Source organism: Triticum aestivum, chromosome 1B (genome assembly GCF_018294505.1).
Source record: "Triticum aestivum cultivar Chinese Spring chromosome 1B, IWGSC CS RefSeq v2.1, whole genome shotgun sequence".
Taxonomy (NCBI): Eukaryota; Viridiplantae; Streptophyta; class Magnoliopsida; order Poales; family Poaceae; genus Triticum; species Triticum aestivum.
The window spans coordinates 648,084,902-648,092,708 of NC_057795.1; positions in this window are offsets into that span (position 1 = coordinate 648,084,902).

A 7,807-nucleotide genomic window follows, 5' to 3' on the forward strand; every position below is an offset into this window, starting at 1 on the left:
TCTTCTCTCTTTTTGGATCTCAATACAATGCTCTCCCCCTCTCTTGTGGAGATCTATTCGATGTAAACTCTTTTTGCGGTGTGTTTGTCGAGATCCGATGAATTGTGGGTTTATGATCAAGTTTATCTATGAATAATATTTGAATCTTCTCTTAATTCTTTTATGTATGATTGAGTTATCTTTGCAAGTATCTTCGAATTATCGGTTTGGTTTGGCCTACTAGATTGATCTTTCTTGCCATGGGAGAAGTGCTTAGCTTTGGGTTCAATCTTGCGGTGTCCTTACCTAGTGACAGAAAGGGTTGCAAGGCACGTATTGTATTGTTGCCATCGAGGATAAAAAGATGGGGTTTATATCATATTGCTTGAGTTTATCCCTCTACATCATGTCATCTTTTTTAATGTGTTACTCTGTTCTTATGAACTTAATACTCTAGATGCAAGCTGGTTAGCGGTCGATATGTGGAGTAATAGTAGTAGATGCAGGCAGGAGTCGGTCTACTTGTCACGGACATGATGCCTATATACATGATCATGCCTAGATAATCTCATAATTATTCACTTTTCTATCAATTGCTTGACAGTAATTTGTTCACCCACCGTAATACTTATGCTATCTTGAGAGAAGCCTCTAGTGAAACCTATGGCCCCCGGGTCTATCCTTTATCATATAAGCTTTCAATCTACTTTTTTTGCATCTTTATTTTCTGTATCTATATCATAAAATACCAAAAATATATTTATCTTATCATATTATCTCTATCAGATCTCACTTTCGCAAGTGGCCGTGAAGGGATTGACAACCCCTTTATCGCGTTGGTTGCGAGTTCTTTGTTTGTTTGTGTAGGTTCGTGGGGCTTGTGAGGAGCCTCCTACTGTATTGATACCTTGGTTCTCAAAAACCGAGGGAAATACTTATGCTACTGTGTTGCATCACTCTTTCCTCTTCAGGGAAAACCAATGCAAACTCAAGACGTAGCGGTAGGAATTCTCCTTGCTGGTGCCTTCCTGTTCATGCCTGGCTTTGTGGATGCAGCAGTGCCAAACTCCTTCTTCACCACTCTCTTCTTTGATATGGCCTCATCTTCAGCTGCAACATAATCTTCATCTTCATAATCTGAAGTTCTCTTCTTCCTTGCTCTAGTGGCTGCCTTGGGCAAGTTACTAGGTGTGCTCCTGCTGCCCTCATCATAGCTGCTTGAGGGACTAGTGCCCTCACTCAAATGCTCTTGCTGTTCATATCTATTCTGGCTGCCACTCTGGTCAGACATCTTGGCAGGCAACTGAGAGCAAACCCTATGAATAGGTTGTAGATGAGGTAGAGTAGGTGAGCATCACAAAGTACAGAGGTTTTGCAAAACAAATTGAGTCAAAACCTTAGTTTTAGTTCTCTATAGAAATGATCTCGGAGCTACCGAATTAACAAACTCGGTGATACTGAAGCAACTGTTGGTACCTAAACTAGTGAACTCGGTCAGACCGAGTCACAGTTCGATGGCACCGAGATTGCTAGGGTTTCATAGAATCTTGAACTCGGTCACACTGATCTGCAGTTTTTAGTCAGACCGAAAAGCGCATGTGCAATGGCCTAAGCCAAATCGGTGAGACCGATTTCTACGATTCGGTCGGTCCGAGATGAGTTCTACGGAGAGCTAACCCTAAAATTTTCGAATCAAACTAGGCCTAAGGAAGATTTAGCTGGATAGATCAATCTCATTCGTGGCAAGAATCATGGCATTGTCCTCGTGCTAGGAATCAGAGTTAAAAGGACAACACAAGGGGTCGAACACTTACCCTAGTTCGGCGAGTGTTCTCTACGGCGGTGACGGCGGAGCAAATTCCATCAACGGCGGCAGAAACCAGCCACGGGAGGTCGCTGGCGGCTAGGAGGCGAGTCAGAGACCCGAGGAGGCAGAGCAGGACACATGCGGGCTGAGGGGTTTTGAAGTATTTTCCAAAATCTCACCCGTGGGTATTTATATCCCGACCCTGTCGGTGTGACCGAGTGGAACAACTCGGTGGCACCGAGATTGCAGAATCGCAAGCGGTTGCTGCAACTTGGTGTGACCGAAGTGTTCAAATCGGTTGCACCGAGATGAAAACCTAGATCAACTTAGTGAACTCGGTTTGACCGAAATGGATGTCTCGGTCAGACCAAAATGCACAAAGAGGTTTTGGAAGTTTAAGTCTATGACGAATCGGGGACTCCGAGTGCTCCTCACGCAGAGTGGTTCGAATCTGACTTGATCAAACTTTGTGATGTAGCATGAATAGAGTTTGAGACGAGAAAAGCATAGATAGCTAGAGAAGGTTCTTAGGCATTCTTGTCCATCCACTTGGCAAAAGAATAAGAGACAAACAATCAAAGCAACAAGTGGATGTCCTTGAATGAGTAAAATATGCAACCAACATGCTCACACAATAAAATGGCAAATGAAAATGTGGAAAAGCATGCACAAACACTCTAGCATCTATCAATCAATTTGCAATGACTAGGTCATCTATATATGAGTATATTGACCTAGGAGTCAAATGAGAACATTTGATCATAGGTCATACTCATCGTTTAAGCACAAGTGGGGTTACAACTTTTACATAAAGCATTGTTGTGTTCACACCATTAGAGTTTCTTTAGCTCAATTCTTAGAGTAAAGCTCCCCCTAGATGTGATATCCCCCCTAAGAGGGATGAACTAATCTTGGGTTTTGTCGATGATGACTTCATGTAGGTGTTGAAGATGTGGGTGCTCGATGTTGATGTAGATCTTTTGGAGCTATCCATTGGAGTAAGTTGCACTTTCAATACCTACATGAGTTAGTCCCACAAGGAACAAACAAGGATATCCATAGACATAGAGTGAAGCACACACAAGATGATGTCCATGAAAACATTAGGTTACCTTGTCCCTTGTCTTACCAACAAGAGGGTTTGTGACTCCTTGAACTAGTGCAAGATGTGGAAGTTGATTGCACTTGCCCTCACCAAAATTATATGAGTGAAGTGTATTAGTGGACTCACCCTCAAGAACTTTCTAGTTATTCTTCTTTGGGATCCACATCATCTTGATGGGAATCCTTGGGGTTGTAGTAGAACTTGATGTAGTCTTGGGAACCCACTTGACCAAGGCCTTGTGAGCTTCTTCAAATGCATCAATCTCCTCTTGAAGCTTGTCCTTGCCTTTTTGCTTGTGGTCTTGTGGTGGAAGATCATCTTGAGCTTGTGTCCATTGGAAAGAAGTAGGATCATACTTCTCTTGTTGAGGAACAAACTTTGTCTTGGGGTATTGATCTTCTTCCCACTCAACTCCATTGGCATTGAACTGTCGTTCAAAATCAACACCTTGATTCTTCCGGTGCCTTCCTTGCTTGCGTACATTTTCCTCAAATTGCTTACTTCTGGCAAGACTCTTGTAAACACCTTTCTCTATAATTCCCTTCAATAAGCTATTTTCTTGCTCAAGTGTAACTTGGCTAAGAGAATCATTAGTGGAATCAAGAGAACTACTAGAAGCAACAACATTAGATTTAGCATGATTATTGTTACTACTAGAAGAAGAATCTTTCTTACTCTTGTTGCTAGATTTTACTTGAGACATGTAAGTAGATAAGAGTAAATGCTTGACAATGTAAGAAGAACTTTTCTTGTGAAGATCATCATTGATTGCCTTTAAAAACTCATGCTCTTGCTAAGGGTTGAGCTTTTCAAAGCGTAACTTCTCATGAGTTCTTAAAAGTTCTCGAAGATCTTCCAAGGTAGTTTCATGAGATGAATTAAGAGTGTTTAGTTCTTTAGTTAGACTCTCAATCTTCTCCTTATCATTGTCATTTGTTTTATCTTGATTATCATGATTAATTGACGTTTCATCATAGTATTCATCATAGAGTTGTCAACAAGTAAATCATCACCACCTAACAAGTCATCTTCATCACTATTGAAATCAACATACTCGGGGTGTGATATCTTTGGGCCTTTAGCCATGAAGCATCTTCCAATTGCTTCATTTGGTGAGTCAAAAAAATGTCGTAGGATTTGGTTGACACAAGTGCTAGACCGGCAACACCTTCATCTTGAGTATATTCGGAGTCGGAGTGATAACTTCTCTCAGAGTGATGGTCGGAGTCGGAGCCGGATACCCATTCACCAACATGAGCTTGATGTCTTCACTTTGTGTAGCTCTTTGATGATTTGTCCTTCCTTTCTGAATCCTTGCTTCTCCGGGAGGTTCTTCGTTCATAACGATCATCTCTACTCCTTCTCTCTCTTGGTGGTGATTCTTCTCTTCTATTTCTTCTTTTAGGTGAGTCTTCTCTTCTTTTGTAGGGAGTCGTACACTCATTGGAGTAGTGTCCGGGTCTTCCACAATTGTAGAAATTACGTTCATGACTCGAAGATCTTTTGTCATTGTAGGACCTTGACTTGGAACTTCTTTCCTTGCTTCTACTCTTGTAGAACTTGTTGAAGTTTTTCACCATTAGGCTCAATTCCTCATTGAAGGTTTGTTTCTCACTTTATGATGTAGGAGGATCACATGAGGCTTTGTAAGCACCACTTGACTTGTTGTGAAGCTCTTCCTTATCCTTGAGTGACATCTCATGAGCAAAAATTCTTCCAATGACTTCCGTTTGCTTGAGATCTTTGTAGCTGGGCATCATTTGGATCACTGTGCACACTGTGTCATATTTTCCATCCAAGTCTCTTAGGATCTTATTGATGATGAATTTATCGGTCATCTCTTCACTTCCTAAGCCGGCAATCTCATTTGTGATGAGGGCAAGCCTAGAGTATATTTCAGCGACACCTTCACCATCCTTCATTTTGAACTTGTGAAGTTGACTTTGAAGCACATACAATTTGGATTCCTTGATGGAGTCAGTACCTTCGTGCATATCAATCAAGGTATCCCAAATTTCCTTTGCATTCTCAAGGCGGCTGATTTTGTTGAATTCTTCGGGGCACAATCCGTTGAAGAGGGTATCACAAGCTTGAGCGTTGTATTGCAGCATGTTCAACTCTTCCGCGGTAGCTTCATGGTTCAGTTCTCTCCCATCAAAGAATTCACCTTGCAAGCCAATACACACAATAGCCCGAATGGCGGGGTTATGTCCAAGAATATGCATTTTCATCTTATGCTTCCAACTAGCAAAATTAGTACCATCAAAGTAAGGACCTCTACGGTCGTAATTTCCCTCGCTAGACGCCATACTCTCCTAGGTTGTGAAACCAAGGCTATGATCACCAAAAGCTATGGAAATCAAGGAAAATGGAGACCAAAGCTCTAATACCAATTGTAGGATCGAAAGTATGTCTAGAGCGGGGGGTGATTAGACTACTTGACCAAATAAAACTTAACCTTTTCCCAATTTTAGTTCTTGGCAGATTTCAGCAACTTAGCACAAGTCAAGCAATCTTAATACAATTCATGCAAGCATGCGAAGAGTATATGAGCAGCGGAAAGTAAAGCATGCAACTTACAAGAAAGTAAAGGGATGGGATTGGAGTGTGAAAACGCAATTGGAGACACAGATGTTTTTGGCGTGGTTCCGATAGGTGGTGCTATCCTATATCCACGTTGATGGAGACTTCAACCCACGAAGGGTAACGGTTGCACGAGTCCACGGAGGGCTCCACCCACGAATGGTCCATGAAGAAGCAACCTTGTCTGTCACACCATGGCCATCGCCCACGAAGGACTTGCCTCACTAGGGTAGATCTTCACAAAGTAGGCGATCTCCTTGCCCTTACAAACTCCTTGGTTCACTCCACAATCTTGTCGGAGGCTCCCAAGTGACACCTAACCAATCTAGGAGACACCACTCTCCAAAAGGTAATAGATGGTGTGTTGTTGATGAACTCCTTGCTCTTGTGCTTCAAATGATAGTCTCCCCAACACTCAACTCTCTATCATAGGATTGGATTTGGTGGAAAGATGATTTGAGTGGAAAGCAACTTGGGGAAGACTAGAGATCAAGATTCAAATGGTTGGATTGGAATATCTTGGCCTCAACACATGAGTAGGTGGTTCTCTCTCAGAAAATGAATGCTGGAAATGTAGGCACGTTCTGATGGCTTTCCTCATGAATGAGGAGAGGGTCGAGGGGTATATATAGCCTCCACACAAAATCTAACCGTTACACACAATTCACCAAACTCGGTGGGACCGAATCATAAAACTCGGTCGAACCGATTTAGTTCATAATGTGACCGTTAGGAATTTAGGTGGGACCAACATGTCAACTCGGTGGGACCGATATCATTAGGGTTAGGGCATAACGGAATCTTGGTTTGACCGACTACACAAACTCGGTTGGACCGACTTTGGTAATAAGCAAACCAGAGAGTTGGTCAGGAAAACTCGGTGGGACCGATTCGCTCGTCTCGGTGGGACCGAAACGTTACGAAAAGGAAACATGAAGTTTGCATTGCAGACTCGGTGGGACCGATCGCTCATCTCGGTTAGACCGAAATGTTACGAAGGGAAACAAAGAGTTTGCAACCCCATCTCGGTGAGATCGAGATCCCTATCGGTTGGACCGAAGTGACTAGGGTTTCTGGCAGTGGCTATGTCAAATGAACTCGGTGGCGCCGGATGGATCAAATCGGTGGGGACGAGTTTGACTTTTGGTTTGGGACATCTGTGGATATGAGAAAGTGGTTGAGGGCTTTGGAGCATATCACTAAGCATTTTGAGCAAGCAAGCCATTAAGCAACACCTCATCCCCTTTTAATAGTATTGGCTTTCCTATAGACTCAAATGTGATCTTGGATCACTGAAATAGAAAATATAGAGTCTTGAACTTTAGAGCTTGAGCCAATCCTTTGTTCTTAGCATTTTGAGGGGTCCACAATCCTAGTCCATGCCATGCCAATCATTGAACTTTCCTGAAATATTTATCTTGAAATAGCATTTGTTCAATGAACTATATGTTGTTAATCATTACCAAAACCACCCAGTGATAGTTGCACTTTCAGCTGGCATCCGGGCTGTCGCAAGATGGGCTCCGCACCGCCGGCGGTTTTGACCTCGCCTTCTGCCGGTGGTGGTAGCTGCGTCCCATGGCCGAGGATGACTAGGTGGACGGCCGGAGGTAGGAGGTCACTCGGGGATTTTTGTGCAGACTGACATGTAGGTCCCACAAGTCATAACGCCCGGTCGAATAGAAGGCACTGACTTAATGGGCGACATGGCCCTGTTTGGATACTCTAAGTCAGAGGTTAGAGTTGGATTCTAACCCTGAACTACTACCTCCGTCCTGGCTTATTGGTCCCCTTTGTAATATGTGCCAAAATTTGACCAAATATTTAACTAATAAAATATTAATGCATGTCAATAATATAATTTTTGGTGACATGCATGAACATTTTGTTAGTTAAATTTATGGTCAAAATTTGGCACCGGATACAATGAGGACCAATAAACCAGGATGGAGGTAGTAACTCTAACCAAAGTGGTGTTTGGATGGTAGGGTTAGATTGACAACAAATGCTCTTTCTCAATCAATTGGCCAAGAGCTGTGCTGTCTGAGGCAGGCGGGGATGCACCCGGCAAGGAGTGATGACCCACAAGTGTAGGGGATCTATTGTAGTCCTTTCGATAAGTAAGAGTGTCGAACCGAACGAGGAGCAGAAGGAAATGATAAGCGGTTTTCAGTAAGGTTTTCTTTGCAAGCACTGAAATAGTAGGTGATAGATAGTTTTGTGATAGGACAAATAGTAACGAGCAAAAAGTAAATAAAGTAAATAAAGTGCAGCAAGGTGGCCCAATCCTTTATGTAGCAAAGGATAAGCCTGGACAAATTCTAATAATGAGG